We start from the raw sequence: 24,105 nt of genomic DNA on the forward strand, positions 1-24,105 counted from the left end.
TCTCAGTAAATTAATCCCAGCTCAACCCTTGGTAGCTTGGCAACGAGCGTTAAGGCTTAACTTAGGAGACAAAGTGTAAAGCATTCAAATATCACAAAACAGTAATTAAATAAAACACAGGAAACAGTTTAAAAATCCAAAACCAATTTATAAAAATAGTGTATATTTTTATCTTTAAAATGACACAAAAACGATTAAAATCGGTTCAGGGGAACCGGAGATATGAATTTTTAAAGAATTATTACTTTTCAAGCGCTTAGAAACAAAAAGCGCCAATCGGGTCATCTGGTTGCACCTCGACCGGGGCAAAGTCAAACTTTCAGGCCGACCGCGATGGAGCCCTGCTCGGCTACAGGTCGTGGGAGGCCTCGGTTAAAAAGTTACCTTCTGACTTAGTCTTTATTTTGAAGTTTTTCTTCACCGGGACGAACCTGCCAGTTGAATCCGACCTCCTGGAGCCCTTGTCCGGATACGCAATGTGGGTTTCCTCGGTGGAGACTTTTACCTTCGGACTTAGTCGTTTTTTCGAGATGAAAATCCTTCGACCGGGGTAAACCTGGATCTTGATCCGACGTCCATGGAGCCCTTCTCGGATACGATGGCTGGGAGGTCCCGGTCAACTTTTTACCTTCGGACTTAGTCTCTTTTTTGGATGTTTTTCTTTACCGGGACGAACCACGAAGTCAGGCCGGGTCGCGGTTGAGGCAAGCCGGCTAGAATTTCCGCGGCGGGTCGGTCCCTCTCTGGAGCTTTTTTCCAAAAATTCTCAAATCTTTTCCAAACTTCTGGGGCTTCACCCAGATGTTCTTTTAAGGTTCTTTTGGGGTCCACAGCTCACCCCAAGGGTCCAGAAGTTCTGTGATGGTCCTTGGGGGGTGCGGGCTTCAACTCCCAGAATGCACCTGGCGCAAACTCCTTTTTGGCCACTGGACAGTGGTCAGCTGGTCGCTTTCTTCAGGAGTTGGTGCAGGGGACTCTGGTTTAGCAATTTTTCACCTGTAGCAAACAGGGAGTCCCTCCTTGAACCAGTTGAAGCCAGGCAAAGTCCTTCTTGTGGTGAAGCCCAAGTGTGCAGCTGGTGCAGTCCTTCTGAGTGCAGGTTCCAGGTGCAGGCCAGGGGTCCAGCACGGCAGTCCTTCTTCTTCTTTAGTTCCTTTCTTGTTGAATTCTGGAGGGGATCTGAGGTGTGGGTGCAGGTCTGCCAGTTTTATCCTTGCTCCTGGGTGAAAAGCAGGGGGGCCCTGGTTCTCCAATCAGGGACAGGGTCGTCCCCCTGTGATGACCACTTCCTGGGAAGTGTGGCAAAAATCCATCCCAGAAGGCAACAGTCTCCAAAAATCCAACATGGATGAATCTGATTTTTGGAGGTTACATCTGGCTGAGCCCACCCACTGGTGTGGCTAAATATCATAAACACACCACTCTCCTGCCCTCTCCTAATCTAATCAAGGGGGCACCTAGCTGTCTGGGGTTGCAGGATGTGGGGGTGTTGCTGGGTGCTGCAAATGTCCTTCTCTGCCTTTGAAGACCAGTTTGGCAGCCCTCCCCCTTCCTGCCTCACCATCTGCTGAGGGGAGATTCTCTCCCCCAAGCACATTCCTTTGTGTGAAGTCAGGCCACTTCACACCTCATCAAGGTAGCCTGGCAGAAGCTGCTGCAGGCTGGCCAATCAGAGCACAGCAGCAAAAACAATGCAGAGCTGAAATTGGCAACCTTTTAGGTAAAGTCTAAACTTTTTACCTGAACTAGTTATATTAAATCCAACAACTGGAAGTTGTAGGATTTATTACAACAATTAATTTGATACCAAATTCTTGGTATGCAACATTTAAGGAGACTTTAAAATTTAAAATAAAGTCTGCCCATTCTAGCCTATGAAGGCCATTTACTTCAATGAGGGAAAAACGAATTTGGCTGTTTTTACCTCACCAGGGCTTATAAATCTATTTTTATAAAGTCCCTGCTTATAGTTACATGGCACCCAGCCCTAGGGGCACATAGGGCACACCTTAGGGGTGATTTATATGTAAAAATAAGGTAGTTTAAGACTTTGGAAGTACCTTTAATTCCAAAGTCGAATTTGCATATAACTTTAATTTAAAGCAGCCAGCAAAGCAGGTCTGCCTTTAAAATGACACTGGGCACCTCAGCAGTGCACCTAGGTGTGCACCACCTATGCTGTGGTCCCTAAACCTACATGCCCTACCATATACTAGGGACTTATAGGTAGGTTAACTTAGCCAATTATAATTAGCCTAATTTGCATATCCATTTTACTCAGAGCACAGGCCCTGGGACTGGTTAGCAGTACCCAGGGCACCATCAAAGTCAGGAAAACACCAGCAAAAAGAGGAAAATGGGGGCAAAAAGTTATGGGGCCTCTGCAATCAGCCCTGTTTTCTCACACAACCCCCCCCCCAGCCCACACGCCCAGGAGACTCAGCCCAACCCTGGGAGAGTCTTCCTGGCTTGTTAGGCGAGGAAGACAGTGAAGAAAACTGGCTGTCCCTTTGCAGGGCCTACTCTGCCTTATATCCTCCTGTCAGGGTCACTCCCTATGGGTAGTGAAGCCATCCCAACAGTAAAAGGACCCAACTCAAACTGAAACTTTCCTCTAGGGGGGTCTTCCTCCTTTCTCTCTGCCAACTTGGGTAGTGAGGTGCCCACCTCCCCTACTCCAAACTTTGCTAGGGCAACACCTAGCTTACCCAAAGAGGTCACCCAACACTTGAGCAACCCCACCATGACCAATAGGGTCAGGGGGCCTACTTTGCTATTGGCCCTGGGGTCTGCCTCCCAGGCCAAGTACAGTGCTGCCAGGAAGGCTAGCACCCAGCAGAGGCTACTGACAGCTGTCAGTACCCAGAACCACACCCTAAGCTCTCCACTGACAGGTGGCTGAGCTGCTTTAGGGGCATCTTTGGGGTCCTGGCACCCCTCTTGCTGTCTAGAGTGGGGGGCTACCACCTCCTGTGGCAGACACCCTCCTTCCACTCTCCCTTCTGTCAGTGCAGGGGCAACACCCTGCATCTGGACAGCTGCCTGACTACTCAGGACTTCCTTGGGGTCAGGTGAGGCCTCACCAGTGCCAACTCTGGGCTCCCCCCCTACTGGGGCAGAAGGCCCTTGGCTCCCTGGAACTCTCTTTAAGAGTGGCCTACCCTTCCTTTTCTTCTTTCCTTTTCTTGGGGACCCCTGTCTCCTAACTGTAGGGACTGACTCCCCAGGACTTTGGGTTGGGGGGGCGCCCTGGGCGACCACCCCATCTGTGACCAGACTCACCTCTGGGAGGTCATTGCCCAGGATACAATCTAGGGGGAGGTCAGCACTGACTACCACCCTAATCCACTCAAGGATACCCTCCCTCTCTAGGGGCACTATGGCTACAGGTTTGGAGGTGACCTCCCCTGTGGCTATCCTGACTTTCTTTGTCTTTCCTGGGACATACATGTCTGGGGTCACTAACCGGTCACTCACTATAGTGTGACTGGCACAGGTGTCTCTCAGGCCAGTGGTAGGGATCCCATTCACTTGAATGTGGTGGAAGTGCCTACTCCCACCCTCAGGGATCACCAGCTTACCATCTGGTCCTGTCTCCCAGCACAATGCTAGGAGGACTTCATCATCTGAGGAATCTCCTCTATGGCTACACTGGACAGCCCAGTGCTAACCACCTTCTTTGGACAGGCTGCATCTCCTCTGAAGTGACCTGTCTGCTGAGAGTCAAAGCAAGCCCTACTGTCCAAGAGTTTTTTTAACCCTGGGTCTCCCTGTCTCTGCTTGTCAGAGTGGGAGTGGGATTTACTCTCCTCCTTCTTAGGGTTCTGGGGTACAGAGGGAGTCTCTGTGGTGGGCTTACCACCTCCCTCCTTAGGTTTTTGGGGACCTGTCCCCCCCTTCTTGGAGTCTCCCCCCTGGGACTTGACAACCACCCTGGTTCTCAACCACTCATCAGCTGCCTCCCCTAGCTCTCTAGGGTTGGTCTGCTTAGAGTCCACTAGATGCTGGCGTAACCTTTCTTGGATACAATTGGTCAAGATGTGCTCTCTCATGATCAGATTGTATAACCCCTCATAAGTATCTACTTCGTTACCAATAATCCAGCCCTCTAGTGCCTTTAGTGAAATGTCCACAAAGTCAACCCAAGACTGGGTACTGACCTTCTGGGTGTCCCTGAACTTCATTCTATATTGCTCTGGGGTCAGACCAAACTTCTTGGCTAAGCACCTCTTCATACTAGGGTATGAATCTGCCTCCTCCCCCCTTAAGGTCAGAAGCCTATCCCTCCCTGAGTTGGGAACTAACTCCCAAAGAAGTGAACCCCAGTACTGAGGCTTGACTCTCCTCATCTGGAGGGCCCTCTCAAAGGCCCCCAGCCACTTATCTATGTCATCCCCCTCTACATAAGCAGGAACCACCCCCTTGGGTAATCTGGGGCAAACTCCCCCACCCATGGACACCTCAGCTTCTTTATCGCTGCCTCCATCTCTTTTCTCTTTGTATGCCCACTTTTTCTTTTCTAGGGCCAGCTTCTCTGCTTCCAAAGCTATGTATGCTAGCTGGGCCTCCAGCTCTTTTTCTCTGATGGATGGGTTCTCTCCTCCTGAAAGGACCCCCTTCCCACCACTAGCTTTGGATCTGCCCCTAGTGACTGTATTTACTGAGGACCGTTCTTCCTCGTCCTCACTTAGGGTCAGATGCCTTCCCTCCCCTGAGTGGTTAGAGCTTGCATCCTCCCTTCTTTCTCCCTCCTCTGGAGCTTCTTCTGACTCTACCTCTTGGGCCTCAGCCCATGCTGTCAGGGATGTGATCAGGATTTGCTTCCTGAGATCAGTGGTTGCAGGCAACCCTCTTTCAATACACAACCCCCTAAGCTGGACTACTGTCAGTGTGGGTAGGCTAGCCAGATCAAGCTCCATGGTTCCCTAGTTTTGTGTCAACAAAAACTTTTTGCAAAAATTGGAAACAAGAATTTAGAAAAATTAAAAAAATTCAATAATTGAAATGAATCCAAATTAAAAATTAAAAACAATTTTTGCACTAGGACAATTTAAAGGATTTTTAATTTGTTTTACCTAAAACTGTAACGTGATATTGAACACAAGTACAGGATCCCGTCGCTGCTTCCAATTCTGTTGGAAAATGGGTTATTGGTAGGGCAGGTAGGTACCTACACCTAGCAACAAGCCACTAACCTCCACATAGGTACAGTTAGGTCTCAGTAAAGTAATCCCAGCTCAACCCTTGGTAGCTTGGCAACGAGCGTTAAGGCTTAACTTAGGAGACAAAGTGTAAAGCATTCAAATATCACAAAACAGTAATTAAATAAAACACAGGAAACAGTTTAAAAATCCAAAACCAATTTATAAAAATAGTGTATATTTTTATCTTTAAAATGACACAAAAACGATTAAAATCGGTTCAGGGGAACCGGAGATATGAATTTTTAAAGAATTATTACTTTTCAAGCGCTTAGAAACAAAAAGCGCCAATCGGGTCATCTGGTTGCACCTCGACCGGGGCAAAGTCAAACTTTCAGGCCGACCGCGATGGAGCCCTGCTCGGCTACAGGTCGTGGGAGGCCTCGGTTAAAAAGTTACCTTCTGACTTAGTCTTTATTTTGAAGTTTTTCTTCACCGGGACGAACCTGCCAGTTGAATCCGACCTCCTGGAGCCCTTGTCCGGATACGCAATGTGGGTTTCCTCGGTGGAGACTTTTACCTTCGGACTTAGTCGTTTTTTCGAGATGAAAATCCTTCGACCGGGGTAAACCTGGATCTTGATCCGACGTCCATGGAGCCCTTCTCGGATACGATGGCTGGGAGGTCCCGGTCAACTTTTTACCTTCGGACTTAGTCTCTTTTTTGGATGTTTTTCTTTACCGGGACGAACCACGAAGTCAGGCCGGGTCGCGGTTGAGGCAAGCCGGCTAGAATTTCCGCGGCGGGTCGGTCCCTCTCTGGAGCTTTTTTCCAAAAATTCTCAAATCTTTTCCAAACTTCTGGGGCTTCACCCAGATGTTCTTTTAAGGTTCTTTTGGGGTCCACAGCTCACCCCAAGGGTCCAGAAGTTCTGTGATGGTCCTTGGGGGGTGCGGGCTTCAACTCCCAGAATGCACCTGGCGCAAACTCCTTTTTGGCCACTGGACAGTGGTCAGCTGGTCGCTTTCTTCAGGAGTTGGTGCAGGGGACTCTGGTTTAGCAATTTTTCACCTGTAGCAAACAGGGAGTCCCTCCTTGAACCAGTTGAAGCCAGGCAAAGTCCTTCTTGTGGTGAAGCCCAAGTGTGCAGCTGGTGCAGTCCTTCTGAGTGCAGGTTCCAGGTGCAGGCCAGGGGTCCAGCACGGCAGTCCTTCTTCTTCTTTAGTTCCTTTCTTGTTGAATTCTGGAGGGGATCTGAGGTGTGGGTGCAGGTCTGCCAGTTTTATCCTTGCTCCTGGGTGAAAAGCAGGGGGGCCCTGGTTCTCCAATCAGGGACAGGGTCGTCCCCCTGTGATGACCACTTCCTGGGAAGTGTGGCAAAAATCCATCCCAGAAGGCAACAGTCTCCAAAAATCCAACATGGATGAATCTGATTTTTGGAGGTTACATCTGGCTGAGCCCACCCACTGGTGTGGCTAAATATCATAAACACACCACTCTCCTGCCCTCTCCTAATCTAATCAAGGGGGCACCTAGCTGTCTGGGGTTGCAGGATGTGGGGGTGTTGCTGGGTGCTGCAAATGTCCTTCTCTGCCTTTGAAGACCAGTTTGGCAGCCCTCCCCCTTCCTGCCTCACCATCTGCTGAGGGGAGATTCTCTCCCCCAAGCACATTCCTTTGTGTGAAGTCAGGCCACTTCACACCTCATCAAGGTAGCCTGGCAGAAGCTGCTGCAGGCTGGCCAATCAGAGCACAGCAGCAAAAACAATGCAGAGCTGAAATTGGCAACCTTTTAGGTAAAGTCTAAACTTTTTACCTGAACTAGTTATATTAAATCCAACAACTGGAAGTTGTAGGATTTATTACAACAATTAATTTGATACCAAATTCTTGGTATGCAACATTTAAGGAGACTTTAAAATTTAAAATAAAGTCTGCCCATTCTAGCCTATGAAGGCCATTTACTTCAATGAGGGAAAAACGAATTTGGCTGTTTTTACCTCACCAGGGCTTATAAATCTATTTTTATAAAGTCCCTGCTTATAGTTACATGGCACCCAGCCCTAGGGGCACATAGGGCACACCTTAGGGGTGATTTATATGTAAAAATAAGGTAGTTTAAGACTTTGGAAGTACCTTTAATTCCAAAGTCGAATTTGCATATAACTTTAATTTAAAGCAGCCAGCAAAGCAGGTCTGCCTTTAAAATGACACTGGGCACCTCAGCAGTGCACCTAGGTGTGCACCACCTATGCTGTGGTCCCTAAACCTACATGCCCTACCATATACTAGGGACTTATAGGTAGGTTAACTTAGCCAATTATAATTAGCCTAATTTGCATATCCATTTTACTCAGAGCACAGGCCCTGGGACTGGTTAGCAGTACCCAGGGCACCATCAAAGTCAGGAAAACACCAGCAAAAAGAGGAAAATGGGGGCAAAAAGTTATGGGGCCTCTGCAATCAGCCCTGTTTTCTCACACAACCCCCCCCCCAGCCCACACGCCCAGGAGACTCAGCCCAACCCTGGGAGAGTCTTCCTGGCTTGTTAGGCGAGGAAGACAGTGAAGAAAACTGGCTGTCCCTTTGCAGGGCCTACTCTGCCTTATATCCTCCTGTCAGGGTCACTCCCTATGGGTAGTGAAGCCATCCCAACAGTAAAAGGACCCAACTCAAACTGAAACTTTCCTCTAGGGGGGTCTTCCTCCTTTCTCTCTGCCAACTTGGGTAGTGAGGTGCCCACCTCCCCTACTCCAAACTTTGCTAGGGCAACACCTAGCTTACCCAAAGAGGTCACCCAACACTTGAGCAACCCCACCATGACCAATAGGGTCAGGGGGCCTACTTTGCTATTGGCCCTGGGGTCTGCCTCCCAGGCCAAGTACAGTGCTGCCAGGAAGGCTAGCACCCAGCAGAGGCTACTGACAGCTGTCAGTACCCAGAACCACACCCTAAGCTCTCCACTGACAGGTGGCTGAGCTGCTTTAGGGGCATCTTTGGGGTCCTGGCACCCCTCTTGCTGTCTAGAGTGGGGGGCTACCACCTCCTGTGGCAGACACCCTCCTTCCACTCTCCCTTCTGTCAGTGCAGGGGCAACACCTTGCATCTGGACAGCTGCCTGACTACTCAGGACTTCCTTGGGGTCAGGTGAGGCCTCACCAGTGCCAACTCTGGGCTCCCCCCCTACTGGGGCAGAAGGCCCTTGGCTCCCTGGAACTCTCTTTAAGAGTGGCCTACCCTTCCTTTTCTTCTTTCCTTTTCTTGGGGACCCCTGTCTCCTAACTGTAGGGACTGACTCCCCAGGACTTTGGGTTGGGGGGGCGCCCTGGGCGACCACCCCATCTGTGACCAGACTCACCTCTGGGAGGTCATTGCCCAGGATACAATCTAGGGGGAGGTCAGCACTGACTACCACCCTAATCCACTCAAGGATACCCTCCCTCTCTAGGGGCACTATGGCTACAGGTTTGGAGGTGACCTCCCCTGTGGCTATCCTGACTTTCTTTGTCTTTCCTGGGACATACATGTCTGGGGTCACTAACCGGTCACTCACTATAGTGTGACTGGCACAGGTGTCTCTCAGGCCAGTGGTAGGGATCCCATTCACTTGAATGTGGTGGAAGTGCCTACTCCCACCCTCAGGGATCACCAGCTTACCATCTGGTCCTGTCTCCCAGCACAATGCTAGGAGGACTTCATCATCTGAGGAATCTCCTCTATGGCTACACTGGACAGCCCAGTGCTAACCACCTTCTTTGGACAGGCTGCATCTCCTCTGAAGTGACCTGTCTGCTGAGAGTCAAAGCAAGCCCTACTGTCCAAGAGTTTTTTTAACCCTGGGTCTCCCTGTCTCTGCTTGTCAGAGTGGGAGTGGGATTTACTCTCCTCCTTCTTAGGGTTCTGGGGTACAGAGGGAGTCTCTGTGGTGGGCTTACCACCTCCCTCCTTAGGTTTTTGGGGACCTGTCCCCCCCTTCTTGGAGTCTCCCCCCTGGGACTTGACAACCACCCTGGTTCTCAACCACTCATCAGCTGCCTCCCCTAGCTCTCTAGGGTTGGTCTGCTTAGAGTCCACTAGATGCTGGCGTAACCTTTCTTGGATACAATTGGTCAAGATGTGCTCTCTCATGATCAGATTGTATAACCCCTCATAAGTATCTACTTCGTTACCAATAATCCAGCCCTCTAGTGCCTTTAGTGAAATGTCCACAAAGTCAACCCAAGACTGGGTACTGACCTTCTGGGTGTCCCTGAACTTCATTCTATATTGCTCTGGGGTCAGACCAAACTTCTTGGCTAAGCACCTCTTCATACTAGGGTATGAATCTGCCTCCTCCCCCCTTAAGGTCAGAAGCCTATCCCTCCCTGAGTTGGGAACTAACTCCCAAAGAAGTGAACCCCAGTACTGAGGCTTGACTCTCCTCATCTGGAGGGCCCTCTCGAAGGCCCCCAGCCACTTATCTATGTCATCCCCCTCTACATAAGCAGGAACCACCCCCTTGGGTAATCTGGGGCAAACTCCCCCACCCATGGACACCTCAGCTTCTTTATCGCTGCCTCCATCTCTTTTCTCTTTGTATGCCCACTTTTTCTTTTCTAGGGCCAGCTTCTCTGCTTCCAAAGCTATGTATGCTAGCTGGGCCTCCAGCTCTTTTTCTCTGATGGATGGGTTCTCTCCTCCTGAAAGGACCCCCTTCCCACCACTAGCTTTGGATCTGCCCCTAGTGACTGTATTTACTGAGGACCGTTCTTCCTCGTCCTCACTTAGGGTCAGATGCCTTCCCTCCCCTGAGTGGTTAGAGCTTGCATCCTCCCTTCTTTCTCCCTCCTCTGGAGCTTCTTCTGACTCTACCTCTTGGGCCTCAGCCCATGCTGTCAGGGATGTGATCAGGATTTGCTTCCTGAGATCAGTGGTTGCAGGCAACCCTCTTTCAATACACAACCCCCTAAGCTGGACTACTGTCAGTGTGGGTAGGCTAGCCAGATCAAGCTCCATGGTTCCCTAGTTTTGTGTCAACAAAAACTTTTTGCAAAAATTGGAAACAAGAATTTAGAAAAATTAAAAAAATTCAATAATTGAAATGAATCCAAATTAAAAATTAAAAACAATTTTTGCACTAGGACAATTTAAAGGATTTTTAATTTGTTTTACCTAAAACTGTAACGTGATATTGAACACAAGTACAGGATCCCGTCGCTGCTTCCAATTCTGTTGGAAAATGGGTTATTGGTAGGGCAGGTAGGTACCTACACCTAGCAACAAGCCACTAACCTCCACATAGGTACAGTTAGGTCTCAGTAAAGTAATCCCAGCTCAACCCTTGGTAGCTTGGCAACGAGCGTTAAGGCTTAACTTAGGAGACAAAGTGTAAAGCATTCAAATATCACAAAACAGTAATTAAATAAAACACAGGAAACAGTTTAAAAATCCAAAACCAATTTATAAAAATAGTTTATATTTTTATCTTTAAAATGACACAAAAACGATTAAAATCGGTTCAGGGGAACCGGAGATATGAATTTTTAAAGAATTATTACTTTTCTAGCGCTTAGAAACAAAAAGCGCCAATCGGGTCATCTGGTTGCACCTCGACCGGGGCAAAGTCAAACTTTCAGGCCGACCGCGATGGAGCCCTGCTCGGCTACAGGTCGCGGGAGGCCTCGGTTAAAAAGTTACCTTCTGACTTAGTCTTTATTTTGAAGTTTTTCTTCACCGGGACGAACCTGGCAGTTGAATCCGACCTCCTGGAGCCCTTGTCCAGATACGCGATGTGGGTTTCCTCAGTGGAGACTTTTACCTTCGGACTTAGTCGTTTTTTCGAGATGAAAATCCTTCGACCGGGGTAAACCTGGATCTTGATCCAACGTCCATGGAGCCCTTCTCGGATACGATGGCTGGGAGGTCCCGGTCAACTTTTTACCTTCGGACTTAGTCTCTTTTTTGGATGTTTTTCTTTACCGGGACGAACCACGAAGTCAGGCCGGGTCGCGGTTGAGGCAAGCCGGCTAGAATTTCCGCGGCGGGTCGGTCCCTCTCTGGAGCTTTTTTCCAAAAATTCTCAAATCTTTTCCAAACTTCTGGGGCTTCACCCAGATGTTCTTTTAAGGTTCTTTTGGGGTCCACAGCTCACCCCAAGGGTCCAGAAGTTCTGTGATGGTCCTTGGGGGGTGCGGACTTCAACTCCCAGAATGCACCTGGCGCAAACTCCTTTTTGGCCACTGGACAGTGGTCAGCTGGTCGCTTTCTTCAGGAGTTGGTGCAGGGGACTCTGGTTTAGCAATTTTTCACCTGTAGCAAACAGGGAGTCCCTCCTTGAACCAGTTGAAGCCAGGCAAAGTCCTTCTTGTGGTGAAGCCCAAGTGTGCAGCTGGTGCAGTCCTTCTGAGTGCAGGTTCCAGGTGCAGGCCAGGGGTCCAGCAGGGCAGTCCTTCTTCTTCTTTAGTTCCTTTCTTGTTGAATTCTGGAGGGGATCTGAGGTGTGGGTGCAGGTCTGCCAGTTTTATCCTTGCTCCTGGGTGAAAAGCAGGGGGGCCCTGGTTCTCCAATCAGGGACAGGGTCGTCCCCCTGTGATGACCACTTCCTGGGAAGTGTGGCAAAAATCCATCCCAGAAGGCAACAGTCTCCAAAAATCCAACATGGATGAATCTGATTTTTGGAGGTTACATCTGGCTGAGCCCACCCACTGGTGTGGCTAAAAATCATAAACACACCCCTCTCCTGCCCTCTCCTAATTTAATCAAGGGGGCACCTAGCTGTCTGGGGTTGCAGGATGTGGGGGTGTTGCTGGGTGCTGCAAATGTCCTTCTCTGCCTTTGAAGACCAGTTTGGCAGCCCTCCCCCTTCCTGCCTCACCATCTGCTGAGGGGAGATTCTCTCCCCCAAGCACATTCCTTTGTGTGAAGTCAGGCCACTTCACACCTCATCAAGGTAGCCTGGCAGAAGCTGCTGCAGGCTGGCCAATCACAGCACAGCAGCAAAAACAATGCAGAGCTGAAATTGGCAACTTTTTAGGTAAAGTCTAAACTTTTTACCTGAACTAGTTATATTAAATCCAACAACAGGAAGTTGTAGGATTTATTACAACAATTAATTTGATACCAAATTCTTGGTATGCAACATTTAAGGAGACTTTAAAATTTAAAATAAAGTCTGCCCATTCTAGCCTATGAAGGCCATTTACTTCAATGAGGGAAAAACGAATTTGGCTGTTTTTACCTCACCAGGGCTTATAAATCTATTTTTGTAAAGTCCCTGCTTATAGTTACATGGCACCCAGCCCTAGGGGCACATAGGGCACACCTTAGGGGTGACTTATATGTAAAAATAAGGTAGTTTAAGACTTTGGAAGTACCTTTAATTCCAAAGTCGAATTTGCATATAACTTTAATTTAAAAGCAGCCAGCAAAGCAGGCCTGCCTTTAAAATGACACTGGGCACCTCAGCAGTGCACCTAGGTGTGCACCACCTATGCTGTGGTCCCTAAACCTACATGCCCTACCATATACTAGGGACTTATAGGTAGGTTAACTTAGCCAATTATAATTAGCCTAATTTGCATATCCATTTTACTCAGAGCACAGGCCCTGGGACTGGTTAGCAGTACCCAGGGCACCATCAAAGTCAGGAAAACACCAGCATAAAGTGGAAAATGGGGGCAAAAAGTTATGGGGCCTCTGCAATCAGCCCTAGTTTCTCACAATAGTTAATTGGGAAGCCTTGGCATACAGCCTAACTAAATTTTGCTTCCCTTCACAATTTACTTCAATGATAAGGCGGTTGTTTCAGGGTGCTTAGGCTAGAATTGTTATCAATTCAAAAGTTAGAGGAACAATTCAGATTAAAAGAGGTACTAGATAGGGATATCCCCTTCCCCTATACTTTTGTCCTTTTTTATTGAGCCTCTTGCACAGCTAGTATACAGTTCAAAGGAAATTACTGCACCAGTACCGGACATGCCTAAAATTAAACTCATTGCCGACGACATCATTCTATATTTAATATCAGAGATTGATAATGTACAAAGAGTTCTTGATATGATTAATGAGTTCACACAAATAAGGGGATATAAGATGAATGAAAACAAAACAAAGGTTCTCCTATTTAACACAGGAACAGAGAATCTTCCCTATATTTTGCAACAGAAAGCTAATTGATCTGCATCTGTTAGGTACTTGGGAATTTATGCCAAGAAGAATTATGAATACTTGTTTAATCTTAATAATGTTCGGATGCTTGCCAAAGTACAAGCACTTCTCCATAGATGGATAGGAGAATCTCCTTAATCAAAATGTCAATACTCCCACTCTTCCTTTTTTATTTAATAATGTACTGATAAGAATAAACGGCTCCTATTTTCATGAACTAGATACCATGATACAACGTTTTATACGGAGGAAAAAAAAACAAAGGGAGAGACTTTCAGTTATTCAGCTAAATAGAAGCCAAGGGGGTTTGGTACTTCCTAATTTTCAAGTTTATTATCAGGCTGCATTGCAGGATATATTGGCACGACATTTAGATATCGAAGTAACTATGGATAATTTCCTTTTCAATAGAATGATCGCAAAATCAGTAATAAGTCTCACAGCATTTATAAAAATGATGAAACTCCCCAAACATTATTGATAAAAATATATACAGGACTTCAGCAAAAGACTTGAAATCTTACGTAAAACATATGAAATACCGCCAGGTTATATTTATCTACAAATACAGGAGTGTAAATACTTCAGCTTACAACTTTCAGAAGCAGTGACAGCCCTATGGAAAAGACAGGGGATTTTATATTAAGAAATAGATACATCCCTTGAGAAGAGGTTGAAATCAGACTTGGCGATATGGCAACAAGACTCTTTCTGACTTTTTTTCAGATCTCCCATTTTCATAATACTATTTCACCACAGGAAAGCACCCAAGAACACCCAATATGGAGGGCTCTAATTAGAAGTAAAGTACTTGGTACAGGAAATTGGTACAGATTGTTAGTGGAAAGACCAGCTTCGGCAATAATTTCAGAATTCAGGAATAATATTCTTCGAACAACACAATGTCTAATTTCTGATGAATAGTGGAGAATTATTTCCGAAATAGGTTAGAAATCTTTGAAGGCAGCTAATTATAAAATAATGTCTTTTCTCTCTAGATGGATGGCCTACTACACTCTTGAAAAAATACACAAAATGTCTTTGACAAATCCTGATCAATGCTTTTGCTGCCATCAGGATGCGAAGGGGAATTGGTTTCATGTATTTTTTGACTGCCCCAAATTAACTACTTTCTGGTTGGGAATAGAGGAGATAATGAATTACATCTCCACCTCCAGGATTGAGCTAGATTCAAATCTAGTACTGTTTGGAGTCTCTGAGAAGCACGTCAACTAACAAAGAACCAACAGTATTTTATAGCAATTATTTTTGCAGTAGCTCGATCATTAATACTTCAGTTATGGTGCACTCAGATGATTCCCACTATGCAAAACTGGTGGAATAAAATGCTAACAACTAAGAACTATGAGGAGGCATATTCAAAACATGTTGGGATTATGAAAAGGTTCTCAGCTATATGGCAGTATTTAGAGGAGCAATAAGTAATGAATGGGGAGACAGGCAGTTGCATGAAACTAATGCTCGTGAATATAGTATATGAAATATATGTTATGACAGAAATCTTGTTGTGACTATAATTGAAAAAGTAATTAATATTTCATTGAACAAAGACTGATAGCAAGACTGTCTTGATCTCACCAGCCAAAGAAAATTGATTGTTATGGATGGATGCTACTGAAGATTAATGCATGTTTTATTTTTCTGTATATGTATACCTGAAATGAAAATAAAATATTTTAAAAAATGACATCACTCATACTATCATTGATAACATAAATTATTTTATATCAGCAGTCAAGTTATGTTTGGCTTTGTCACCTAACTATACTGAATTTCACAGTCACTTTAAAGTAAGTTAAGTTCATGTTTTTTTTTTTTAGCAAATGTCTAGTTTTTTAAAGATAAAGAAAAATATTGTTACCATACCTCACTATAACGTCAGTTTTATCTTTTTTTCAGTGAATTTTGAGTTTTTTTTTCTAACATACGTCTAATTGGGATTCTTAACCACAACATCTGATGGTAGTGTCTTGAACATTTTCAAACAAATAGCGGATTTCACTTTTATTTTTTTACATCCCGTTGGTACTGCTGGACTCCTGCTGGACCCAGAGATCCAATGAAAGAGTCCCAAGGAAGTCTCATGAGGGGTTTACTTCATGTTGTGGGTCCCATGAGATTACTGTGGGAGTTTTTAAAATATTTGTGTTTAGTATGTGACAGTGATTTTAATTTACCTTTGAGCCTCAAGGTTTCTTAATAGGCACAATTAAGGAAGATCTCTTCTGTTTTCCTTTGTCACGTTTCTTTGTTTTTAGGTGGAGCGGTACAGTAGTTCCTGATTTTGGTACCTCAGTAAAAAAGACAGAAAAGAAAGAGATCTGATTGGTTGAAATAAGTGGTATGCTACATTTACAGGAAGTGTTCCCCTTTGCAACCTCATTTGGGATTGCCACTTGGCTATGTCTAATGTCTGTTCTGTGCCCGGTCCCTCCTTTGGGGACCTTTTTATGAAGAGAAATTCAACTTTGAAAAAAATGTCATCTGATAAATGGAGAGCTGAAGAGCTCAAGAAAGAGCAGGACAACTTTGGAGTCTATTGTGGAACAGTTCTTTACTATCCCTTCCTGAGAGAAGAAAGTGTCTACTAGGATTGTAAAATGCAGCCTGTGCAAGACTGTAAAATGCAGCTTGTGCAAGAGGGAATTTAGCAGAGTTGTTGTAAGAAATACTCCTTTGGAATATCTGTGATGAAAAAACATCTCACTGCTTGGCACAACAGACTATCTTGTGCAGAGTGAAGGCGAGATAAGGAACAGGCATCAACTTCCACCACTGGGATCTCATTGCAACAACAAAACACTGTACCATGTAAGGTGGTGTAGACATACACTGATGGCATCAAAAACAAAGTGATGGATAGAATACTTGAATTAGCCTCAGCCAATGGCTATTGCTTGGTGCTGCATCCCAGTTCTTCATTTTTCTCCATCCATGCCACCTCGGTTTGAACCCAACCATATGCAAATCAGACTTGGCCCTACTCCAATGGAAACAGTCCAGCCCAAACTGCCAGGCCAGGTCTTCCCTGAACTGGAACACAAGGAACCCAGGACTATTTTGCCTTTATGATGGGTTGTTGGAACAATGCAAAAGCTGTGGATAGTAGAGGTTTGACAACCTAAGCGGGCTCGAATATCTTGAGGGAGTGGACTACTTGTGATGGTTTATGCACAGGACGAAGACCTGGCACATCAGGACTGTTTTCCACAATTGGTTGGTGTTGGAAAATGGATTATTGGTAAGGGCAGGTAGGCACCTACACTTAGCAATAGGCCACTAACCTCCACTAAGGTCCAGTTAGGTCCCAGTAAATTAAACCCAGATCAACCCTTGGTAGCTTGGCAACGAGCGTCAAGGTTTAACTTAGGAGACAGAGTGTAAAGCATTCAAATATCACAAAACAGTAATTAAATAAAACACAGGAAACAGTTTAAAAATCCAAAACCAATTTAATAAAAATAGATTATATATTTATCTTCAAAATGACACAAAAATGAATAAAATCGAATACGGGGAACCAGAGATATGAATTTTTCAAGAATTATTGTTTTTTAGCGCCTAGAAACAAAAAGCGCCAATCGGGTCATCTGGTTGCACCTCGACTGGGGCAAAGTCAAAGTTTCAGGCTGACAGCGATGGAGCCCTGCTCGGCTACAAGCCGTGGGAGGCCTCGGTTAAAAGTTTACCTTCACACTTAGGGGGTCATTACAACCCTGGCGGACGGTGTTAAAGCGGCGGTAAGACCGCAAACAGGCCGGCGGACAAAAAAAGGGAATTATGACCCTGGCGGAAACCACCAACAAAGACAGCCACTTTAACACACCGCCCGCCACAGCGGTACAGACAAGCAGCGTGGCGGTCACCGCCAACAGACAGGCGGGAGACAATGTACCGCCCATAGTATCAGAACACACCAATCCGCCACCTTTTCCGGGGCGGATTCACCGCAGATAAAAACACGGCGGAAACAGCTTTTGCTATGGGAAAACGCTCACCTGAACACACTCCAAGAGGAACAACGACTCCATGGAGCCGGAACTACAAATACTACCTGCCCTTGTCTTTCTGCTCCTCTACGACCAACAGTGACGTAGGCGCCGAAGATACCGGTGAGTACTGCACCTACGACACGGGGAGTGGGGAGGCAAAAGTTAGGGGGACACCCACCAAAAACCCCCACCCTCGCATATCACAACATACACACCAATGCAGTCAAAAATATCACATGAACAACTCACAATCCCCCCGGAAGAATGCAAAGACAAAGCGAATTGCGGTAAAACATTGTAATGTGCCAATATACATGTCATACAAAAATATACTGATATATATCTCAAAATCTGTCATAATTATATATACAATACAAGAAGTAGTGCAGATATGTACACAACAATGTCCGTGCACCAACAGTCCAAAAATGCATGGGCGAGGCCCACAATAGATACCGGACCAAAATCCGAGAAACACTGCCGGGGCATCAGATAGAAACACTACTGGCACCTCAGGGGGAAGGGAAGGGGGGGCACCTCAGCCACATGAATGCGAAGCCAGATCCACGACGGTGCTCCATGCCCATTGATGTATCCTGGGGAGTGCAAAGCCACAGTCTCTCAAGTCTCTACAGTGGGTGGGTTGCCCACTGTGCCATCCTGGGGAGTGCAAAGCCACAGTCTCTCAAGTCTCTACAGTGGGTGGGTTGCCCACTGTGCCATCCTGGGGAGTGCAAAGCCACAGTGTCTCAAGTAGATGCAGTTCTCTACTGGTACTGGGTGGGACTGGTGCCCAGACTGGATGAGTCTCCCCATGAAAGTTCTGGTCCTGTCACTGTCCCAGCTGCACATGGGATAAGGATGCCTGATGTAGCGGCCTATTCATACCTACACGGTCTTTGCTATGTTCAGCGGTGCTTTGCCATGGCGGTCTTTGCCCTGTTCAGCGGTGCTTTGCCATGGCGGTTCAGGACTGTTCAGCGGTGCTTTGCCATGGCGGTCTGTGCCCTGTTCAGCGGTGCTTTGCCATGGCGGTTCAGGACTGTGCAGCGGTGCTTTGCCATGGCGGTCTGTGCCCTGTTCAGCGGTGCTTTACCATGGCGGTTCAGGACTGTTCAGCGGTGCTTTGCCATGGCGGTCTTTGCCCTGTTCAGCGGTGCTTTGCCATGGTGGTTCAGGACTGTTCAGCGGTGCTTTGCCATGGCAGTCTGTGCCCTGTTCAGCGGTGCTTTGCCATGGTGGTTCAGGACTGTTCAGCGGTGCTTTGCCATGGCGCTTCAGGACTGTTCAGCGGTGCTTTGCATTGGCGGTCTTTGCCCTGTTCAGCGGTGCTTTGCCATGGCGGTTCAGGACTGTTCAGCGGTGCTTTACCATGGCGGTCTGTGCCCTGTTCCGCGGTGCTTTGCCATGGCGGTTCAGGACTGTTCAGCGGTGCTTTGACATGGGGGTCTTTGCCCTGTTCAGCGGTGCTTTGACATGGCGGTTCAGGACTGTTCATCAGTGCTTTGACATGGCGGTTCTGATACTGACATTGGTGTGTGGCATGACGATCTCCACACTGGACATTGGTGTGTGGCATGACGATCTCCACACTGGACATTGGTGTGTGGCATGACGATCTCCACACTGGACATTGGTGTGTGGCATGACGTTCCATCATTGCCCAGCGGGGCTGTGGCATCCTGGCCCCTCCTGGACTGTGACTCCGGCGGTGGTCTCTGGACCAGTGACGATACTTGGGCCCTCCTGGGCTGTGACTCTGGCGGTGGTCTCCTGACCAGTGACGATACTTGGGCCCTCCTGGGCTGTGACTCCGGCGGTGGTCTCCTGACCAGTGACGATACTTGGGCCCTCCTGGGCTGTGACTCCGGCGGTGGTCTCCTGACCAGTGACGATACTTTGGCCCTCCTGGGCTGTGACTCCGGCGGTGGTCTCCTGACCAGTAACAATACTTGGGCCCTCCTGGGCTGTGAGTCCGGCGGTGGTCTCCTGACAAGTAACAATACTTGGGCCCTCCTGGGCTGTGACTCTGGCGGTGGTCTCCTGACCAGTAACGACGGTGCTGGCGGTTGTATCTGGACCGCCGGAAATTATGGCGCACTTCTCTGCCGTGACACTCACAACAGGCTGGGGAGACTTCCTCGGGACCTTCCCCACCTTTTTTGGAGTTACAGCTGACTCACCAATCGCCTTCGATCCCATTTCAGTTGTAGTCCCACCAGGAGTCTTGACACGGTCCCATCGTCCACTCTCCAATTTCAGAGCCTTTACAGGGGGTGGGCTGACAGTGCCTTGGCTCCGGGTCCTACTTCCTGCCCTGGTGGACGGTGCACTCCAAAAACCTGGAACACGCACCACTGGTACTGGAGGCTTTTTGGCTGAGGCGCTACGATGGGACTGAAGAATTGGAGGGGGGGGAGGGGGGGGCAAAAAGGTCAATTTGACATAGGGACAGTTTCTGACGGACACTGGGATGGGTAGTTGGAGGGGGTCTGGGAGTGGAGGAAGAGGAGGTGGTTGTAGGAGGTGTCACTTTAGGTGTTTTGGGTGCAGGTGCAGGTACTGGAGGCTGTCCTGAGGTGGATGGATGTTGGGTGAGTGATTGCCGGCGTTTGTGTACTTTGGGAGGGGGCATCACAGACACACTGGGAGAGGACACAGGGGATGTGTAAATGGCAGTGGGGGTGGTGAGTGCAGGTGAGCGGCTTGTGGTGCTGGGTGTCCTGGTGCGAGTCCTAGTGCCTGTAGATGTGGTGCATGCAGGTGTGTGTGTAGACGAGACTGGGAGGGAGGAGGGAGAAGAGGAGGAGGTGGACACAGTGGAGACAGTGGATGTTGCTGTGTCTGTATGGGTGTGATGCTTGTGTGAGTGCCTGTGGTGTGTGTGGTGCCTAAGTTTGCTTGAGCTACTTTTGGGTGATGACTTGTGTGCATGCTGGTCTGTAGGTGTGCTTGGGATGGGCTGGGGTATAGGGTATTGGGTCTGGGTGGAGGAAGTTGGAGGGGGAGGCTGGACACAGGGACAATGGCTGCCATCAGTGCTGAGGCCAGAGATTACAGGGTTCGCTGAAGGACAGCCTGACCAGAATGAATGCCCTCCAGGAATGCATTACCGTGTTGCAACTACACCCTGGATGGCATTCACAATGGTAGACTGCCCAACAGTGAGTGACCTGAGGAGGTCAATGGCCTCCTCAATGAGGGCAGCAGGGGTGACAGGGGCAGGGCCTGTGGTGCCTGGGGCGAAGGTGATGCCCACCCTCCTGGGTGAGCGGGCACGGGGCGAACAGTGAGGGGCTGCTGGGAGGGCGGTGCTGGTAGGGGAGGTGGCGGCTGTACCTGTAGAAGTGGGACGCACAGATGGTGCCGCACCACAGGGGAGCTCACATCGGCGGACGAGTCAGTGTCGCTGGTTGGTGATCCTGTGGCCGACGTGAAGCTTCCCTTGCCCTCCGTCCCACTGGTGCATTCAGAGTCTGTAGTGTGGACCTCCATGGCCATGTGGGATGCAGCTCCCTCGTGCTCCGGTGCCACTGTACCTCCGCCTGATGATGTTGATGTAGAAAAGGACAGGGAGAGCAGGAAAAGGTGAGGAGACAGAAGAAAGAGAGTTTTAGTGCATGGCATACCGCTACCGTTGGCGGACAAGACAGATGCAGCAGCCCCATGCATTACGCCGTGCTCCAGCCCTCTGCACATGCAATTTCTGGGATATGGCCTACATGTCAATGGTAGAAATCTGCGCACATGGATGGCAAAGGGGCAACTATACATCAACTTGCCACTGTTCTGAGCTGGGGTAGAGTGCCACATGGCCTACATTACGGAGGGACCTTGCCTACCTAACTCGCCCTGGCCTAGGGACACCCACAGCCCACCTCCCCCATCCAGACCCCTCCACTGCACGCAAAGTACACAGAATGAGGTTGTACTCACCCCCTTGTGTCTGCTGTGATGTCCTTAAGCGCCCATCCAACTCCGGGTAGGCCACTGCCAGGATCCGGAACATCAGGGGGGTCATTGTGCGACGGGCACCCCTCCCACGTTGGGAGGCCATCGCCATCTGAGCCTCCACCGTCTTCTTGCTGCAGCGGCGAATGTCCTCCCATCTCTTACGACAGTGGGTGCCCCGTCTCTGGTGGGCCCCCAGGGTCCGGACTTCCTTGGCGATGGCACGCCAAATGTCCCTCTTCTGGTGGGCGCTGACCTACATGACATGCACAAGGAAAGAGGAACAGTCATTACCTACTGCACCGTCAATGTGAGTGGCCCCCTCCCTACTCTGGCCATGTGGCCCATTCATTCCCATGCATTTATGTTCTATGAACTCTTCCAACCAGCCCTCTCAACCCAGGCATAGCCCATCCAACGTGCTCCCTGTGTACTGACCTGTTGGTCTGGAGGACCGTAGAGTAGCATGTACTTGGGGACGACCCCATCCACAAGTTTCTCCAACTCCTGTGCAGTGAAGGCAGGGGCCCTTTCCCCAGACGCAGCAGCCATCGTCGCTTTCAGACCGAGGTCACAGCAGCACTAGCAGTGTAGGTCCTCTCCTGTTGAAGGTCAGGTATCTAGTGATTGAAGAGATAGAAAATGGCGGTGACCTCCACGGCGGGGCGCATCATTCCTGCCGGCGCACCTGTTCATTGGCTCCTGGGACCCATAGGGTCCAATGTTAACCAATGCAGCATTGCGCCGTGCTCTATGACCACCTACCGCGACGGTGTCCAATGCTAGCGCAGTTACCTCACAATTCCATTGTCCCATTTTAGAGGTCAGGCAGCCGCCATTTCAGGGGCCCACATGGCTTCATTTACTACTGCATCACACATAGCTCGGCCTATAATCAACACACATACAGGACGGGGTTTTGTGAGTGGTGTAGTCTTGTGTGTAACTGTGGGTACATACCTGGAGGAATAGTGACTGGTTCTTCGCTGTTGTCCTTCTTAGGCACCGTCAGCTGGGATATATGAGAAGATGGCGGAATCCTCCGGTGTACCCACCGCTGGTGGACCAGTTGACAATGGAAGAAAGACATTTGATCGTGACCTACCAGTTTGACCGTGCCACAATCCAGGAACTATGTACCCAGTTGGAGCCAGACCTGATATCACCAATCCGCCATCCGACTATAATCCCCCCTGACGTGCAGGTGCTGTCAGTGCTTCATTTCCTTGCAAGTAGGTCATTTCAGACTACTGTGGCCATGGCATCAGGGATGTTCCAGCCTATGTTTTCCAAAGTTTTGTCCAGAGTGTTGTCTGCCCTGCTGAAACACGTAAGGAGATACATCATTTTCCCTGAGGTGGAGGATTTGCCTACAGTTAAAGGTGACTTCTATGCCCTTGGACATATCCCCAACCTCATAGGTGCTATTGATGGGACCCATGTAGCTCTGGTCCCCCCCCCAGAGGAGTGAACAGGTGTACAGGAACAGGAAGACTTATCATTCGATGAATGTCCAGATGGTCTGTTTGGCAGACCAGTACATCTTGCAGGTAAATGCTATGTTCCCTGGCTCTGTGCATGACGCCGACATCCTGCGGAATAGCAGCATCCCTGATATGATGGGTCAACTCCAGAGGCACCGTGTATGGCTTTTGGGATACTCTGGTTACCCCAACCTTTCGTGGCTATTGACCCCAGTGAGGAATCCCAGGGCAGAGGAACGGTACAATGAGGCCCATGGGAGGACTAGGAGGGTGATCGAACGCACCTTCGGCCTCCTGAAGGCCAGGTTCAGGTGCCTCCATGACAGGTGGGTCCCTATTCTACTCACGAAGAAGGTGTGTGACATCATCATCACCTGCTCCATGCTCCATAATTTGGCATTGCGACGCCAGGTGCCTTTTCTGCAGGAGGATGATCCAGATGACGGTGTTGTAGCAGCTGTGGAGCCTGTGGACAGTGATGAGGATGAAGCTGAGGAAGACGAAAACGACAACAGGGAATCAGTCATACAGCAATATTTCCAGTGAGACACAGGTGAGTACATTTTCAGGTTTAACATTACATTAACTTTCACACGTCTACCTCTATCCTGTACCTACATTTCACTCACTATTTGTTAATTGAGTTGTCCCCTTCCATTTCAGTTTCACAAACGTGGTAACCTACATGTCAACAGCTTGCACCCTTGAAAGGCTTGTGATGTGTGACATTGGTATGTTGGCCTTCCAATGGGTAACCCTTTTTGACACTGTAATTGACAATACAAAGTTCAAAATCATAGACTGACTCCAGTTTTATTAGTGTCTGGAAGCGACGATGGCTGCTGCGTCGGGGCAGTTCCAATCTGGACAGGGTAACAAAGTGGGACAGTGGGGGGACAATCAGGGTAGTCTTATTTCCTGGCGGGGGTCTTGCCATCTTGCTCTCTCCTGTTCCTGGATCTCAGGGACCACTTTCGTGGTGGTTGACCGTCTGCAGGGGGTGGGGTGCTGGTGTGGTGGTCCTGTGGCTGGGCGTCCTGTCCACTAGCGCCGGCGGAGGTGGTGGGCATTTCATCGTCGTGGCTAGTGTCAGGGGCCCCTTGGAGTGCCACGGTGTCCCTCAAAGTCTTTTGAATGTCCGTCAGCACCCCTACAATGGTGCCCAGGGCGGAGGCGATGGTCCTGAGCTCCTCTCTGAACCCCAAATACTTCTCCTCCTGCAGACGCAGGGTCTCCTGCAACTTGTCCAGGACCGTTGCCATCGTCTCCTGGGAGTGGTGGTATGCTCCCATGATGGAGGAGAGGGCCTTGTTGAGAGTAGGTTCCCTTGGCCTTTCCTCCCTCTGTCGCACAGCAGCCCTCCCAGTTCCCC

Source organism: Pleurodeles waltl, chromosome 5 (genome assembly GCF_031143425.1).
Source record: "Pleurodeles waltl isolate 20211129_DDA chromosome 5, aPleWal1.hap1.20221129, whole genome shotgun sequence".
Lineage (NCBI taxonomy): Eukaryota > Metazoa > Chordata > Amphibia > Caudata > Salamandridae > Pleurodeles > Pleurodeles waltl.